At 36.0% G+C, this 19,711-nt stretch overlaps 1 non-coding gene across 1 annotated transcript; it reads left to right on the forward strand.

Annotated features, from left to right (window-relative positions):
- Nucleotides 1-6,579: 6,579 nt before the first annotated feature.
- LOC141545287 (U6 spliceosomal RNA) lies at nucleotides 6,580-6,686 on the forward strand. Its single transcript, XR_012482965.1, has one exon. It is a non-coding gene; the product is annotated as a U6 spliceosomal RNA (small nuclear RNA).
- The last annotated feature ends 13,025 nt before the right edge of the window (nucleotides 6,687-19,711 follow it).

Raw genomic sequence — 19,711 nt, forward strand, 5'->3', positions numbered from 1 at the left:
GGAAAACTTTTTTGAGAGTCTCAAGAGTCTTGAGAGGAGCCATTGAACCAGCAATTATGGGGATGCTACTCAATGTCTTCCACTGCAGTTTCCCATTACAAAGAAGATCACAGATAAATGCCAGCTAATGCTGCTAGTCATATCGCTAAACTGAGGGATTACATTGCATCTTCATCTTCAGTTTGATTCATTACATTCAGAAAAAAAGTAGAAAATAGCAATTAGGGGGTCATTAATAATGGAAATATTGATGAAACTACAATGTGAATAGTTCCTTCCACAAAGACTATGGATATTATTATTCTATCTTTAAGAGGAAATAGAATTTTGTAAGAGACAATCTATTTTCTAAATTTAGAGGATTCACATTCCCTGGCCCCATAGAGCAGTCCAAATGACATTAAAATGTAATCCAAAAATGTTGAACAAAATAAATAAAAACATATATTGCTGTTCAGTCATTTCAGTAGAGCGCAAAGTTTTATGACTCCATTTGGGATTTTCTTGGCAAAGATACTGGAGTTGTTTGCCATTTTCGTGTCTAGTTTACTTTTTACATGAAGAAACTGAGACAAACAGGGTTAAATAAATTGCCCAGAGTCACATAGCAAGTAAATTTCTGAGGCCAGATTTGAACTCAAGAAAGAAAAAGTCTTCCTGACTGCAGGCATAGTACTCTCTCCAATACAACATAAATAATGTTGATTTGTGGTTTAACAAGTCAATATACAGCCTTCAGGGATCCATTTCTAAGTGACTTTTACACCACTAATCTAGACTGTTACCTGTCATAGTTGGAAAGAGACAGGACAGAGAGAAAGAAGAAGAATAGCTTTCCCAAGGGAATAGTTTAAAGCAATGCAAATTCTAAGGATGTGTAAAAATATGTTTTGAGATGGCAAAATAATGAAATTTGAAGGAATGCCCATCAATTGGGAAGTGACTCTAACTCGTCCTTTGGAGAAGATATCTTGAAAAAAAATGTTTTAACAAAATGCTTAAAAAAGAAAAAGAAAAGAAAATTCTTAAGAAGTTTTGCCATCAGGAAAGAACTAAATGAAGAGATTGTTTCCAGAGTTAAAAAGAAGTTAAGAGTTTCGGCTTGATGTCTAGAGGACTTTACATGTGATCTTTCTCACTGCAATACATTGTTACTGTGTTTAAATGTCTATTTTTACACTGTTAATAAATTGCATAATCATTAATAAATATTAGGTTTCTAAGACTAGGGAGTGGAAGTGGAAGGGAAGAGAGAGACATTCAGAGAGAGAAAGAGTGAATGGGGGGAAAAGCTTATAGAAGAGTACTATGGTTTATTTAATAAGTTGGGGGACGCTCAGGACTAATTGTTTAAGTATTGAAAAAGAGTGTGCATCTCTGTAATTCATGAGGGAATAACAGAACATACCCTTGATTGCTTTAGAACTGGGGAATGAAAATTACTAAGGAAATGAGTCAGTAGCAATGATCACCCCCACCAAGGCTACATTGAAAAATAAGAGAGAAAATCCACAAGACCTTGAAAAAGCAGGAAAATGAAGCAAAGGATGGAAGCAACATCAAGTTCCTCTCATCTAGCCCTAGGCTTGAAATGGAAATTGGATCATGGCGATGATAATTATGATAAATTAAAACCTGATTGTTCCTTAATTCATCCCATATGAAGATTATAGCTGTTTTTACAACTAGCTCCTTTTCCAAAAAAGCAAAAAATCACCATATAGTCCAACAATAACTGTAGTAATATAGTTAAACTCAACATAATAGAACCAAAAGAAAAAAAATCAGATAGTTCAAGGCATTTGTTTTTGGGTTTTGCTTCATAATTTGTGTTATCCTCTCCATGTATTGCATTTCTGTGGAGACTTTCATCAAAGCATTTCAGTTAGGGGTTTGTGTTTTATCTTTTCATTAAAACTCACATACTTTCCCCAGACTAAAAACTTGTGGGATACATTTCCCCTAATCAAGTATTTCAAGGTCTGAGATATCCAGATCTTAATAACATGAGGTGATCAGTAAAGCATACTGAAGAAAAAAAAAAAAATGCAAATCAGAATTGTACATAATGCTCTAATTGGAGCCTTTCAAGGCACCCTACCCGGATGATAAAACCCATATTCATAAGGGAGAAAAATCTGGATCATCTTAAAGTTGATATTTAGGCCACTGAATTCATAAATGGTTATGGGTTGGATTGGGTTGGGGTAGGGAGGTGAATAACTTGACACTGAGAAACCAGACGAAGGGAAATGACAAATATTCTTAATTCTTGGGGTCAAGAAAACTCAAAATCATCGAAAGCATGAAATCGGCATATTGACAAATTTTATGGCTAAGTTACTTTGCTGCCTTTGTGCATAAAGGAACTTGAATCATTGACATTCTTAGCAGTTCTTCCACCCACTTCAGGCTGCCAGCAGGAATGCAGGAATCAAAGCAGCTGCATTCCTATCTCTATAAAAAGTGAGCAGACTCGACAAATGGCAAAGATTCAGGTCATCATTTAAAGATGATTGCCAAGTGGCAAAGATGAGCTCAGGAAGAGAGCAAATAACTAGATATAAAATCAATGATCTATCATGTTGCAGGAAACAGTCCAAATTTCTCTGTGTCCCAAGGGGATGTGGTTCTTAACAGTGTTCCCTTTGACGTGGTAAGTGGGGCAAAAGTAGCTTGCACCCGTGTGGGACTTTGATGTTCGCTTAAATTGTTTTTACACCTAGTCCAAGAGAATCGAGGTGGAATTATATTTATTACAACCACAAGGCTGTGCAAATGTATTTACTGTATAAGCCACTCTTTCTTCAAGTCTTAGCTGTCAACAGCTCTTCTCTGTATTTTTCTTAGAGCTCTTTAAAAGCCAAGAATGTTTTGTTTCTTAAGCCATGTACCTGAAGAGCTAAAATAACAATCTTGTTAATGAGAAGACAATAAGACTAACTGCAGTGCTCTACCATGTTATTGTAGGCCTTACCTTTTAATTGCCTAGTGCTGGCAACTTAACAGACAGTAATGAGTATGTTCTTCTGGGGTGGGTTTTTTTTAGTGGGGTTTTTTTTCTTTTTGCACAAAATTCCTTAAGTGCATTGGAAACAGAGTTTATCTTGTGTACCAAGTGGAGAAAACTCTTATTAAAAGATGACTGAAGCATGTGGAATGAGGAGTTTATTTTGATGAGAAAGGTATGTCTTGATATTTTGCATTCAAATTCAAGAGGAAAAGGAGATAGGGTGGATTAGCCTCAATCATCTGGGAGATGACATTTCTCACTGTGTTTGAAGTATTTTATGAATTAGGGAATGGGACTGATTTTTGAAGCTTAAATTAATTTAATCTGTTTGCTTTTGTTTGATGCAGCAGCTGGGCTGACACACCCTATTTCTTTGAAAATCTCAGCTTCAAGGGCCTAGGTTCAGAAGAGCCCAAGTGTAGTGCAGAGGTGGTGTCTTCCTTTCTGGGAAAAAAGAGGAAATCAGTTTTCAATTTCCCTTGTTGACGTCTGGCATCCTCAACTAGGGATGGAAAGGTAGAGACCATCAGGCTTGCAGATTATGCTTTCAATTAAAGATGAACTTGCCAGCTCAAGCAGACATGACAAAGAAAAGAGAAATTATTATCCTCACTCGGAACCCCAAGCACATTTTCACTGAAAGGGCCTCAAGGTGAGGATGAAAGGGAAAAAAAGGTTAAAATTGATTTGAGTGCATTAATGATGATTGACACAAAGTTTGCCATACACCTGACACCTCCCATAAAATTCTCTCTTTCGTCTTTTAGCTCTCTATTTCACATCTCACCTACCTTAGGTGCTGAGTTGTACTTTTCTCTGATCTTAGGGGGATCCACATGTGTAAGACCATGAAAGACCATGAAACGCAAACTTTTGTACTATTGGCATATGTCCTCACCCTCCATCACTGTTCTTTTTGACTCAGATCTGGCACATTTTATTATTGATCATCAAAATAGCAGAGAGAGCCCATGTCTAAACATGGATTCACAAGGTGGTTTGGAGGTCAGGTGTCAAATAGCAGTTATCAGATATTCACTCACTCAATCCCAGAACCTATGACTAGCTCTTCCCTTCATCCCTCCAGCCCTTCATAGCCATGTCACCTAATTCTAACTGATCATCTCCATTTTTCCTTCCCTTTCTTCAGAGGTCCACATAGACTTTCAAGTCACAGCCAGAAGGCCTGTTTTTCACAGATGCACAGATTAGGCAGTTTTTCTTGTGTCCAGCCCAAGCAGTATGGTACCCAGGAAGGTACAAACTCAGATACCAAGACAGGTTGGAAGGACCCTGTCAGCCAGATGTATATGTATAGAAGTTACTCATTTCCTAGGGTTGGAGTGAAGAGGAAGCTTGGCCAGCTCACAACATGCATTTTGCAACACTCACTCCAGTACACTAGAAGAAAGAATGAGCCACCGCTGTCTGCCAGCATTTACATCTAATAGTTTTACTCTAGCAACTACTTTCAGAGAAAGGAAAGTATGAACGGAGATGCTCCTAGTATCAACACTGCAGCTGTTCTCCAAAGCTCCCTGACATTGCTGCTAGTTTAGTGGTGAAAACCAGAGCATGGCTTATGATCTCTGTACATGCCTTTCTCTTTTTTCCTTTTGCCAGAGGATTTAAAGCTGGAATAACATAAAACCAAAAGTTGAGAGATCAAAGGGACCTTAGGGACCATCTCTCAGTCCAACACTCCCATTTTACAGATGAAAAAATTGAAGCCAGAGAAGTAAATGGCAGGTCACTAGTAATAAAGCTGTTCTTTATTTTAAAACCCAGTTCTAATGAATCAAAACCCAGGACTTGTCCCACTTAGCCATGCCTTGAAGCAAGAGGTCTGGTTAATGGGTCCTCCAGTTAATCAGTCTGTCTTCCCAAGTTCAAATTAGTTTTCAATAACATGATCCTCAGAGGCCATCATTTAGTCATTATAAAAAGGGAAGGGGAAGGTGCAAATTAACAACTGTAATTCTTGATCAGCATGGACCATCATGGATGGAGCTGGGTTCAAATTTTGCCTTTGGCACATTTAAAGTATATGTAATTATAATGTATATATATATATGTATATATAATTATAATAAAATATATACTATAAAACAATACATTTTACCACTCAGCGCTCCAAGCTACTCTAAGGTTATAAATTACAAAGTAGGTGATCATCTATATTAGTAAAGGAAAGTATATCACCAGGGAATTCTTTATACCAATTTTTAAAATCCCATGACCACATCTCCACTGTGATACCATCCCTCCAAAAAAGAAAATTCTTGCTTCAATATAGCAGACAGACATGGCCCTACAAGGAGCTGCCTCTTCTCAACTTTCTTCTGACAGGACATGAAAGGGAAATAGTCTGGTATCCTTTGGGGGGGGGGGAAGGGTCTTTGGAAAAGCTTAACAAATATATATATATGGCTATGACATTAATTATCTAACCAAACAAAACCACTCTCCAGAATTTAAGTGGCCCCAACCCAATCCCAACTGAAAGTCATAGCCCTCAAAGGTCCCATACAATCTAAGCCAAACCTCTACAATATACAATGTGGCAGTCATCCAGCTTTCAATGATAGGAAACCCATTGCATTCAAAGGCCTCCCATGTTACAATGGAAAATGTTCCATGTTTGGAAGTTTTTTTTCTTATATCAAGCTCAAATGTACTTCTCTAATTGTCATCATTGCTCCTGATTTTGACCCCAAGTTTGAGAGGGAGAAAGAAAGAAAGAAAGAAAGAAAGAAATGAAAGAAGAAAGAAAGAAAGAAAGAAAGAAAGAAAGAAAGAAAGAAAGAAAGAAAGAAAGAAAGAAAGAAAGAAAGAAAGAAAGAAAGAAGAAAGAAAGAAAGAAAGAAAGAGAAAGAAAGAAAAAGAAAGAAAGAAAGAAAGAAAGAAAGATAAAGAAAGAAAAGAAAGAAGAAAGAAGAAAGAGAAGAAGAAGATAGGAAAGGAAGGAAGAAGGAAGAAGGAAGGAAGAAAGAAAGAAAGAAAGAAAGAAAGAAAGAAAGAAAGAAAGAAAGAAAGAAAGAGAAAGAAAGAAAGAAAGAAAGAAAGAAAGAAAGAAAAGAAGAAAGAAAGAAGAAGGAAAGGAAGGAAGGAAGGAAGGAGGAAGGAAGGAAGAAGGAAGGAAGAAGGAAGGAAGGAAGGAAGGAAGGAAGGAAGGAAGGAAGGAAGGAAGGAAGGAAGGAAGGAAGGAAGGAAGGAAGGAAGGAAGGAAGGAAGGAAGGAAGGAAGTGAAGGAGCAAAGAAAAAATAATTCCAATCTCTTTGAATGACAGTCCTTTAAATGTCTGAAGGCAGATACAATGTCTCTCTTCAGTCTTCTCTTCTCCAGGCTAAACACCCTTAATTACTTCAACTAATCCCCAAATTTCATGGTCTTTCAACATTCTGTTCATCCTCCTTTTGCCCATTTGTTTTTGTAACGTGGACAGTCTGTAAAACAGTCCCCTCTCAGAATGTCTAGAAATTCATAAAGTAAAATGCATAAGTTTACAAAGAAAATGAGTTCTTCAGAAATACAATTATCAAAATATTTTTAAATCAATTAACATGCACTCACTTTGGCAGTATATACATTAAAATTGGAATAATACAGAGAAAATTAGCAAGGCCCCTATGCAAGGATGAGATACAAATTTTTGAAGAGCTTGGTAATTTTTTTCTCAGCATGGCTAAAGTGGAAATAGGTTTTGTATGACTTTATATGTATAATGGATATTGTATTTCTTGCCTTCTCAATGGGAAAAGGGGAAAGAGAAAGGGATAGAAAATGAAAGAGAATTTGAAAGTTAAAGTATTTTAAATTTAATTTTTAAAAAGTTCAAAGACCCTAGATCAAGAACCATTACTCTACACAGGGTTTTTCAATGTTCTTCCTAAGATATATACTGAGTATAATTTTTTTTTTTTTTTTTTTTTTATTGCTGAGGCAATTGGGATTAAATGACTTGTCCAGGATCACATAGCTAGGAAGTGTTAAGTGTCTGAGACCAGATTTGAACTCAGATTCTTCTGACTTCAGAGCTGGTGCTCTATTCACTGCGCCACCTACCTGCCCCCTGAATATAATATTCTAATAAATATTAGGAATATTAAAAGTGAAACAGATAGGTGAACTGGTAATAAAGTTCATATTCCTCATCTGAAGATGAGGGAAGTTGTTCTTAGAGATATCTAAGGCTGCCCCCCTTTATATCTGTGATTCTGTGTTCCTATGAAACCATTTAAAGGGACAAAAGAAGGGAGGAGAAGGAGGGAATATATGTACACATAGGCAAATATATAACATATATAATATATTCATATACATATACATATTAGATATATATGCATGTATATCTAGATATACATACACATTTTATATGTGTGTGTCAGCATTCACATTTGAAAATCTATGACACGTACAGCATGATAAATGTGAGAATATGTTTAGAAGAATTGTAGAAGTTTAAATTATATTGTTTTACATGCTATCTAGGAACAGGGAGGGAAGGAAGAGAGGGAAAAAGTTTTACAAGAGTGAATGTTGAAAACTAATTTTTCATGTATTTTGGAAATTAAAAGTTATTATTAAAAAAAATTTTTAAAGAAAAAAAAATCTATGACAAATCAAGCCAGATACTATACCTCTTGGTTTCTTAATAATCTTTTCTTTTTCAGTCATGTTTGACTGAAAACCCCTTTTTCTTTTTTTTTTTTAATTTTATTCCTGTACTTTTATTTTTATTTTTTTACCTTTTTTTATTAATTTTATAATTATAATTTTTGACAGTATATATGCATGAGTAATTTTTTTACAACATTTTCCCTTGTATTCATTTTTCCAAATTTTCCCCTCCCTCCCCTAGATGACAGGCAATCCCATACATATTAAATGTGTTACAGTATAACCTAGATACAATATATATGTGTAAAACCAAATTTCTTGTTGCACGGTAAGAATTGGATTCCCAAGGTATAAGTAACCTGGTTAGAAAGACAGTAATACTAACAGTTTACAATCAATTCCCAGTGTTCCTTCTCTGGGTGTAGCTGTTTCTGTCCATCATTGATCAACTGGAAGTGAATTAGATCTTCTTTATGTTGAAGATAGCCACTTCCATCAGAATACGTCCTCATACAGTATCGTTGCTGAAGTGTACAGTGATCTCCTGGTTTTGCTCATTTCACTCAGCATCAGTTCATGTAAGTCTCTCCAGGCCCACCAACAATGCATCAGTGTCCCAGTTTTCCCACATCCCCTCCAACATTCATTCATATGGGGTTTTCTTGGCAAGAATACTGGAGTAGTTTGACATTTCCTTCTCCAGCTTATTTTCCAAGTGAGGAAAACTGAGGCAAACAGGGTTAAATGACTTGCTCAAGGTCATACACCTAATAGGTATCTGAGGTCAGATTTTAATTCGGGAAGATGAGTCTTCCTGAGTCCAGACTCGGTTGTCTATCCACTGTATCATCCAGATACCCATCCCTTGGCCACTTGGGAGCAAGATAAAAGAGACACATCAAGCTGCATTTCCATTACAGAAGTCTTCACTTTGTAATCTCAGATGGTTTCCCAAAACATTCTTCTTAAGTTAAATTGGAGTAAGACAGAGGGAGAAAAGAAGAAATAGATAGCATCCTCCCCCATTATCATAACCCTGTTACGGGCTGGCTCAGCTGTTAATCAGAATCTCACCTATCACATGAAATAGTGACTGACTAGTCTAATACTGAACCACAATTCAACTACTCAATCAGGTTGGGGTAAGGAGAAAGCAAGAATGCTTCTCTTTTGCCTCTGTTTTATACAAATGACTTGGAATCTCTTCCACCTTTCCAGGAATCATTAAAAGGGTGTCAAAATCCTTTTGCAGAGACTAGCAAGTTACTCCTGAGAACCCTTCTTCAAAAAACAAAAAATAAAAAATTATCTTGTCACCTCGAATGCAATTTTAAATTTCCCTTCAAGGAATGATGTTTATTGTTAGACTTTTTTATTTCTTTTTTGTTTAAAATGAGGTTCCTGCTTATATCTGGGGGGGGGGGACTATCCTCTTAAGCTGGAATCAACATTAAAAAGCTAATTTTCCCAAATCTGGCTTGTCCAAGGCCTCCAACATTCACAGCCTACACAGGTCAAAGATTGTACAAGTATATAAATAGGCATGGAACAGGTCCATTAATCCAAATGATTCCATTGATCAAGCTTCAAGTCATGGCCTTCTTAAAATCTTGGACTGCCCAGACCAAAACCTTCCAGCTGTTGGTGGGAGGAGAAGTAGAACAGCGGAAGTTGGAAAACAGGAGAAGAGCACCTGGCTCCACATGGAAAGTGGATCTGAAAATGACTGGGGACTAAGAGACAGTCCGATTCCTACTGAGGCTGCACTCCCCAGAGCCTTCCCCTTCCCTCCCTCTCCTTTCTTTCCTGAACTGCCCCTGCTGTCTCCAAGGCCAATCCCTGGATGGATTCCACCCTTCCTTCTACTCACTGCTCCATCTCCTCCCCTACTCCCTGCAGAGGATTGAAACTCTTCCAAAGGACTAACTGTTAGAGAAGGTTTTTGCCTCCAAATAAGCAGCTGTGGCAAGTAACCAGTTAGCGTGAATAAATGCAGTGTCTCTATTATACCTTAGACAAAGGTCTTCTCTTACAAAGCTACAATAGGCCGGAGCGCCTGCCCAGCCGTGGTTAACCAAAACATCATCTTGCTGGGCCAGACCAGTTTCCCTGGGGTACCACCCACCATTACTTCCACCAGTCTGCTATTCATGGAAACGGAGATTTGGGGTAAACACAGGCTTTCCACTCAGCAACAGAGTATGAGCAGAGTAAATGGTTTGTAAAGAGAATTCCTTACAGCTTGCCACCCGATTTGTCAAAATTTAGTCCTGCAGTTACATTTTCCTCCATGCCTTGACCCCTGCAGGGAAAAGCACAGGGCACTAATTTGAATGGGTTATTTACTGTATTTAATAGTCACAAAGAACCACCAACTGTGTTTCCATTCCAAAGATACTTGTGAGATAAGCAATTTCTCATTTCCATAGGAAACATCCTGGTCAATCCATTATTAAACACTTATTAAGTACCATTATAGTCTATTATGTCCACTATGTCCACTATGTTATAGTCCACTATGGAGACAATAACCAAAAAAATGAAACTATTCCCGTCCTCAAAGAGCTTACTTTCTATCAGAGAAACATGTACATACATGAATAGATTATATTAAAATATATATATATATGTATACATATATACACTATGTGTTATATACCTGTGTGTGTATATGTATACATATATGTGTGTATACCGAGTTGTTGTTCGGTCATTTCAGTTGTGTAGGGTTTAGGCTATGGGTTCCCTATTTCCTTTCTCCATTGTATTTTCTACTCCTTGATAGCAAACTCTCAGAATGCAATAAAAATCAGCTTACCATTATCTAGAGACAAAATTCATCCTTAAAAATTGTGGAGTTATTAAAATTTAAAAGGAACAAGAAACCCCATTTGGAGTTTTCTTGGCAAAGACACTGGAATGATTTGCCATTTCCTTCTCCAGTTAGTAAATGTCTAAGGCTGAATTTGAACTCAGGAAGATGAATCTTTCTGACTCCAGACTAGGTACTCTATGATATGGTGCTACCAAGATAATATATATAGCCATATATCTAGAAAAGAGAGAGAGTTTTGTGTAGGGCTTTTTTTATATGTTATGGGTTCCCTATTTTCTTTCTCCATTGTGTCTTCTACTCTTGATAGCAAACACTCAGAATGCAATAAAAAAAATCAGCTTACCATTATCTAGAGACAAAAATTCATCCTTAAAAATTGTGGCGTTAATAAAGTTTAAAAGGAACAAGAAACTCCTGTGAATAAGCAATACTTTTCACTAGACAGCAATAAGGCAGAGTGGTAGAGAGCTGATAAACTCACCAGATTCCAGTAACAGCAAGAATCAGGCAAGCAAAATTCTGTCCAAGCAGATCATGCTTAAAGTGCATCAGTAAACCAGAAAAGACTCCAACTGGTCATGATTTTATTCAATTTAATATAGTATTTGTGATTAGCTGACCAGTGTTCTTGATATATATCAGTATTCTGAGAGCCTTTTTCTCCACGTGGAACTCAAATGTTCCCAGGAAAAATACACACACACACACACACACACATTCATATATATTCATCTTGTCACTTATAATGCAATTTAAAACTTCCCTTCAAGGAATGATGTTTCTGAAAATGGTTTTCTGTCTCCCATGATCCTTCAGTTCCTCCTTCCAACTAGGAAAAACTACTCTTCCCATTAGTCCCCTTGTTAATAAGGAGCAACCCAAAGTAAATATACAAGGTAATTTGAGGCAGGGTGGAAGAGAAGGAGCCATAGCAGTTGGATCTCAGGGGAGAACGGGAAAGACCCTCCACAAGATGTAGCAATGGAGCTTCCATAAGGCTATATGTGGTACTGTTTAAGTCAGTAGAACACATACTGCAGATCTCCACCTTGTATAGTGCTTCTAGGAAACCCAACCTTACAAAGACTAAATCTTGTTAAGTCACATAGCCTCTTTGCAAGACCAGCTGAATAATTCCTGTTTTACAGGTAAGCCACAGAAAGGTTAATTATCTTCCCCAAGCTACCTTAGCAACTCAGTCAGGAACTAATGTGAGAGCTGATGTGTCCTCTTACTATTTCAGGTTCTGAAACCACACTACCTTCTCAATCTTGAGTTCAGATACATCTTGGAAGATGTACCGCCCAGTTGCCCTGTGAAAAGATGCTTTCCAAATAATAATAGAGCTGTGACTTTAACTCACTCCAAACCAACTGTTCAAGGAATTCATTTTTCCAATCTTGAGTCTTTGTAATAAGAGCAGCACATGACTGTAGTTCTAACATTTGATAGTACTTAACTCATCTTTCTTAAACATTATTTCAACTCTGATAACGGATCTGTGAAAGAGTTAGGGTTCACAGCCAATATCTAGTAGAGCCAGGACTTTAGAAACAATCTAAAGTAATTCTCTCATCTTATGAATGAGATGAAGAAATAGAGAATAAGATATGGTAAATGTCTAGTCCAAGGTCAGGCAGAGCCAAGATTAGAATCCAGGTCACCTGATTCAAAGTTTGGTGTCTTTCTAACAATTTAACCTAAAATTACTTTTAATATCTGTGTGATCCTAGGCAAGTCACTTGACCCTCTCAGTTTCCTCATTTGTAAAGTAAAATGGAGAAGGAAATTGCTCACTCTTTGTCAAGAAAACCCCAAATGGCATCACAAAAAAGTCAGACATAAAAGAAAATGAGTGAATGTCAACAATAACAGTTCTAAACAAATGCAGAGGAATAGACACGTTTTATTTTTCTTTTTGTGTGTGTTTTTTATTTTTTTTTATTATTATAGCTTTTTATTTACAAAACATATGCACGTGTAATTTTTCAACATTGACCCTTGTGGAATTAATGAAAAAAAAATCAAATGAAGGTAGCTGTACCAGATCTAAAATTATATTATAAAGCAGCGATTACCAAAACCATTTGGTATTGGCTAAGAAATAAACTAGTTGATCAGTGGAATAGGTTAGGTCCAAAGGACAAAATAATTAATAAATCTAACAACCTAGTGTTTGACAAACCAAGGACCCCAGCCTTTGGGATAAGAACTCAATGTTTGACAAAAATTGCTGGGAAAATTGGAAATTAATATGGCAGAAACTAGGCATTGATCCACACTTAACACCATACATCAAGGTCAGGTCAAAATGGGTTCATGACCTAGGAATAAAGAATGAGATTATAAATAAATTAGAGGAACATAGGATGGTTTACCTCTCAGATTTGTGGAAGAGGAAGGAATTCATGACCAAAGAAGAACTAGAGATCATTATTGATCACAAAATAGAAAGCTTTGATTATATCAAATTGAAAAGTTTTTGTACAAACAAAATCAGTGCATATAAGATTAGAAGGGAAACAATAAACTGGGAAAACATTTTTACAATCAAAGGTTCAGATAAAGGCCTCATTTCCAAAATATATAGAGAATTGGCTCTAACATATAAGAAATCAAGCCAAACCCCAATTGATAAATGTTCAAAGGATATGAACAGACAATTCTCAGATAAAGAAATTGAAACTATTTCTTGTCATATGAAAAGATGCTCCAAATCATTAATAATCGGAGAAATGCAAATTAAGACAACTCTGAGATACCACTACACACCTGTCAGATTGGCTAGAATGACAGGGAAAGGTAATGCAGAATGTTGGAGGGGATGTGGAAAAACGGGGACACTGACACATTGTTGGTGGAACTGCGAATACATCCAGCCATTTTGGAGAACAATTTGGAACTATGCTCAAAAAGTTATCAAACTGTGCATACATTTTGACCCAGCAGTGTTGCTACTGGCTTTGTACCCCAAAGAGATCTTAAAGAAGGGAAAGGGACCTGTATGTGCAAGAATGTTTGTGGCAGCCCTCTTTGTGGTGGCCAGAAACTGGAAATGATGTGGATGCCCATCAATTGGAGATTGGCTGAATAAATTGTGATATATGAATATTATGGAATGTTATTGTTCTGTAGGAAATGACCAACAGGATGATTTCAGAAAGGCCTGGAGAGACTTAACATGAACTGATGCTGAGTGAAATGAGCAGGACCAGGAGATCATTATACACGGCAACAACAATATTGTATGATAATCAATTCTGACAGACGTGGCCCTCTCCAACAACGAGATGAACCAAATCAGTTCCAATAGAGCAGTAATGAACTGAACCAGCTACACCCAGTGAAAGAACTCTGGAAAATGAATATGAACCACTACATAGAATTCCCAGTCCCTCTAATTTTGTCTGCCTGCATTTTGGATTTCCTTCACAGGCTAATTGTATACTATTTCAAAATCCGATTCTTTTTGTTCAGCAAAACAACTATTTGGTCATGTATCCATATATTGTATTTAATTTATACTCTAACATATTGAACATGTATTGGTCAACCTGCCATCTGGGAGGGGGGAGAAGGAGGGGAAAAATTGGAACAAATGGTTTGGCATTTGTCAATGTTATAAAATTACCCATGCAAATATCTGGTAAATAAAAACTATTTTTTAAAAAATTATGAGCAAATGAAGATTAAAAAAAAAAAATTGACCCTTGCAAAACCTTCTGGAACAGATACTTCTCTACTATTTGCTTAATGTTAAAGCTTTTACAATAAAATATAAGGAAAATCTAAGCTGGTTCAATGAAATTCTAAATTCGTTGTAAACATAACATCCAAAAGAGGACATCAAAACAAGAGTAGGAAATAAAAAATTGCACATAGCAGAAAAGTAAGAACTTTCTTTTCATTAACAAACTCCTACCATTCTTCAAAGAATAAGACCAAAATGAATCAGATTTCCATGCAGAGATCATACTGCATAGAGTTATAGCACATGAAAAAAATGTTCAAATAAGTCTTCGCAGAACCACCTCCTTTAAATGCAGGTTATTAAAATCAATGGAGGGAGAAAGGAGGTAGAAAAAGGAGAAAATGCATTTTGAGAAAGCTCACTTAGTGGGTCAATAAGTGTTTTAGGAAGAATTTACTATATTCCAGGCATTATGCTGCTTAAAAAAAAAACAAAAACAAAAACAAACAAAAAAAAAAAAACCTTGATTTCAAGGAGCTCCAATGCTAATAATAGATCTGTTTGATCCTAACATTAAAACATCCTAAACATCTACTCCCCATCCTCTTATAATGAGAGTAGTCTTTTAGACAGGCTTATTTTTATTTTATTTTATTTTATTTTCCTGAAGCAATTGGGGTTACGTGACTTGCCCAGGGTCACACAGCTAGGAAGTGTTAAATGTCTGAGGCTAGATTTGAACTTGGGGTAACTTTAAAAAAAAAAGTACAGTGACACTGTGAATGTTTTTTCCCCTGTGCCAAAAAATAATTTATGCACAATGCGCTTTGCTTTTTTCATCTGATTGTGGGATATGAGACCTGCTGCTGTTACTTCTTAACCTTAAACTTGCAGACAGAACTCACCTCCACCATCATCATCATCCACAACAACCTGCAATTTTACAATGCTACCACTAGGTGGTAGGAGTGTCTCGGCCTCAGTCCAATCTCATGTGCCTCGGAATTTGAGGGGGTTCTCCATTCAAACTGCCTGAGATCTACCTTTTAGTTATCAGAAATACAGATCATTAATAAAATAACTTCACTTAATCACGATTTCAAAAATGAAACTCTAAGGAAAAAGTTACCCAAAAAAAAAAAAAAAAAAAAGTACCATGATACAATTTGGTTCCTTTCTCACTAACCTTAACTTTTCCTTTAATCAGCTCACCTTGAACTTTAACTTGTCAAAAACCCATTCCTAAATTTTGTTTTCATTCTTCTGAGCTACCTCAATATTAAAAAGCCAAGGCTACTTATCTCTTAAATGGCTGTTTATCCATGCTCTCTCTTACTGCCATGGGTGATCTCCTCAATGCCCTGGCTTTTGGAGCCCCTTAAAGAAACAGCCTTTTCTAGCCCTCTGAGCTCCTGAATTCCTATTTCCTTTCTCTTTGGGAAGCGCTGGGGGGAAGGGAAGCAGTGGAGGGAGAAATTACTAAGTAGCTATGTAATGCCACTGGAATAAAAGCCCCATTTTGGAAGCTCTCTCTTTTATTCAGTTTTCTCCTTCTCCCAGTTCTCAGGCTATGAGTATATTTAAATTATATGACATACAATGGAAAGATTACATATTAGCCCCAGATAACTGATTACCCTTAGTAACTTCAAACTAAATGGCAGCTTCAGTTACAAACTGCCTCAATTTAAAGAATGGTATTTCTTATATTGAACAGAAGCCTCTGAACAAAATTCAAATGTAAGTTGTGGAGCAAAGATTTAAAATTTGTTTTATCTTTCTGAAATTCCTGGCTTAACATTCCATCAATGTGTAATCTAGGAAGCAAAGTAAACAAACATAATCTTAAAATATTACAATAAAAATTCAAGGAATACATTTGTTTAATTGATGATGATGTTCTGCTTCGAGGAAACTCAAAGGGTTGTTACAGGCATTATTCAGTTTTCCAGTTAAAAGGACCCCTATAAATTCTTTAAAGCTTGGAGAAGTGAAGATTCCAAATCTGCCCCTCTCCCTAAAATCTCAGAAGGTTTTATACATAAGGCAGGCAAGTCACCAGGCCTGTAGGCCTTAGTTTTGGGGGGATTTTTGCTTTGTTTGTTTTGGGGGGCTGTAAAATAGAGTGTTAGCCTCTGAGGTCACTTCTAGTTCTTGAACTATATTCATGGAAGAGTACCAAGTTCTAACCTTTCATGAATATGGACTCTTTTTGGGAACTACAAGGATACAGAGACAGGGAATATTTCTAAAGGGAAAGAGTATTGAAATTTGGAAATTTGATCCTTTGTAACAGAGAATTTTTGCAAGTATACTTAATCCCAAATTTCTGAGTTCAAATCCATTCTCAGACACTTACTAGTAGTATAATCCTCTGCAAGTCATTTAACAAAGACTCTTTATCTCACTTTCCTCAACTGTAAAATGGGAATAAGAATAGTACCTACTTCCCAAGTTTGTTCTGAGGAACAGATAGGGTAACATTTTTTTTTTTGGTTTTGGGTTTCTTTTTAAGCATTTAATGGGGCAGCTGGGTGGTGCTGTGGATAGAGCACCAGCCCATGAAGTCAGGAGAACCTAAATTAAAATCTGGCCTCAAACTCTTAATACTTCCTAGCAGTGTGACCCTAGGCAAGTCACTTAACCCCATTTAAATTTTTTAAATTAAATTTAATTAATTAAATTAAATTAATTAATTTTTTTTAAAAAGCATTTAAGAAGATGCATGACACATAGTAAATGTTATATAAATATTGACTCTACTCTCTATTATGTCTAGTGATATTTCTGTTAATTAAAAGCACTGGTTCTAATGACACAGGATAGTATCAGAAACTTCTTTAACCAGAGCTGGAAATAACAGTGTTAATATAATAATAACTGCTAATATTTATAATTATTGCTAATCATTATCTGCTTAAAGCCTCACAGTAACCCTGGAAAATGGATAGTATTATCATTCCCTTTTTATAGATGAGAAAACTGGGGCAGATTTGCTCATATAGCTTGGAAGTGTCTGAAGCAGGATTTGAGCTTAGGGGTTGTCCTGACTTTAAGTCTAGGCTTTACCTACCATACTATCCAACCCACCCCTATTAAACTGTGGATACTATTCCTGTTGTGCTTTGGAAAGTCATCTCCTCCCAAATTCTCCTTGAAAAGAGGCAATATGTAGTGCATCCCCCAAAAAAATTAAGTTTAACAAACATTTATTAAGCACTTCCTCTGTTTCAGACATGGTCCTTGATACTGGGCTCACAAAGAAAAAATAAAGCAATACCTGTCCTCAAGGAGCTTATATTCTAATGGTGAAAATATATATCTAGATAAGTAAACATTGAGAACAACAAAAAAAAGAGCTTCAATATTACAAGGGAAAGCAGCTTTAAAAGACATAAGAATTCTAATGTTGCAACGACCAGTCACAATTCCAGAAAACTGAAGCCTGAAGCACATTTCAGAACTTCTTGACAGAAAAGTGATAAACTAGAAGAGTTTCCAAAATGAGGTCCAGGGACCCCCAAAACTCCCAAGATTCCTTTTTTAGCAAGTCCACAATATCAAAATTATGTTTATAATAATCTAAGATGGTTTAATATCTAATGTGGTCATATTGATAAGCTGGAGGAACTCAGTAATTTGTAAGAGTATAAAGGAGTCATGAGACCAAAAAATTCAATAATTGCTGAAATAGTGTAGATTAAAGGGTATCCATTCTCAGACATGACCAATGTATAGACATCTTTTGCTTCACTGCACTTATTTGTTACAAGAGTAGTTTCTTACAGGCAAATGAGAGTAGATAGAAGTCCCAAAACATTCACAAGAAGTACAGCGTTAATACTACCAAAGTCAATTCAATACAGCTTTTTCAAAGTATGTAAACGTCACATGTGCCCTTTCAATGAGGGGTGGAGGTGGAGAGGTGGGAAGAGAATCTGTAACTCAAAATTTTAAAAAGTTAATATTTAGAAAATCATTTTACATGTAACTGGGGAAATTAAGAATATTAAATGTTTTAAGTATCCAAAAAGGAATCACAGTTTCATATATAATCAATTAATTTCAATAGTATTTTATTTTTCCAAATACATGTAAAAATAGTTTTCAGCATTCATTTTTTGTAAAACTTTAGGTTGCAAATTTTTCTCCCTATCCCCAAGACAACAGCGATCTGATGTAGGTTAAATATGTGTAATTCTTTTAAATATATTTCCATATTGGTTGTATTGTGCAAGAAAAATCATACCAAAAGGGGGAAAAAAAAACACAAGAAGAGACAAACATAAAAAGGTGAAAATATTATGATTCCATCCACATTCTGTCTCCATAATTCTCTCTCTGAATGCTGATGACATTTTCCATCCCAAGTCTATTGGAATTTCCTCGAATCATTGAATTGTTGAGAAGAGCCTAATTCATCACAGTTGATCATCATATAATCTTGTTGTTACTGTGTAAGATGTTTTCTTGGTTCTGTGGAGTCAGTTTTTAACGCAGGTCTTTCTTCCTGACTCTAGACTCAGTGCTCTATCCACTATACCACTTAGCTACCCTAACATCCTTTTTTGGTCCTTTGTAAATTAGAAAAGTTCTTTCTTGTCCATATTTGTGAAGTACACACACACACACACACACACACACACACAAACATACACCCACAATTAAGGCAACTCCAATAGATTTGTGATGGAAAGAACTATCTGCATTCATTCAAAGAGAACTGTGGAAGCTGAATGTGGATCATAATCTTTTTACCTTTTTTGTGTGTTATTGTTTGTTTGTTTGGAGTTTTTTTTTTTCCTTTCTCCAGGTTTTTATTTCCCCTTCTGATCTGATTTTTTTTTTTTTTTTTTTTTTGCACAGCATGACAAGTATGGAAATATTTCTAGAAAATGTGCACATGTTTAACCTATATTGTATTGCTTGCTGTCTAGAGAACAGGGTAGAGAGGGAAGGAGAGAGAAAAATTTGGAACACAAGATTTTACAAAGGTGAATGTTGAAAATTATCTTTGCAAGTATTTGGAGAAATAAAAAGGTATGTTAAAATGTTTTAAAGAACACACAAAAAAATTAATCAGTAAATATGATTACATGATACATGATAAATAAATATAATTGGTAGGAAGGCAAACATCTGAGAAGAAATAGCATGCACTGGGAACAGCAAATAAGCAACTTTAGCTAAATTGCAAAGTGCCTGAGAGAAGATATAAATCCTCAAAGATTGGTCTGAGCCAAATTGTGAAGATCTGTAAATACTAAAACAATAAAGTTTTTTATTTAGCCTAGAGGTAATAGGGAGTGACTGAAATTTTTTAAAGGAGAAGAGATACAATCCTCTCCTAATACAGACCCTGAAAAAGTCATTTGGAAGCCACATATGGTTAAAGAAAGACAAAGATGCCTCCATATGGCAAAAGTGCCTCTTTCAAAACAGTGGCCATCACCAGGCCATTAGTAAGGAAACTTGAACTCTTCCTAACCCTCTTCATTTTCAGGTTGCTTTTATTTAAGCAGTTTTGTAACCAGAGGATTTGCTAATCAA

Source organism: Sminthopsis crassicaudata, chromosome 5, assembly GCF_048593235.1.
Source record: "Sminthopsis crassicaudata isolate SCR6 chromosome 5, ASM4859323v1, whole genome shotgun sequence".
NCBI lineage: Eukaryota > Metazoa > Chordata > Mammalia > Dasyuromorphia > Dasyuridae > Sminthopsis > Sminthopsis crassicaudata.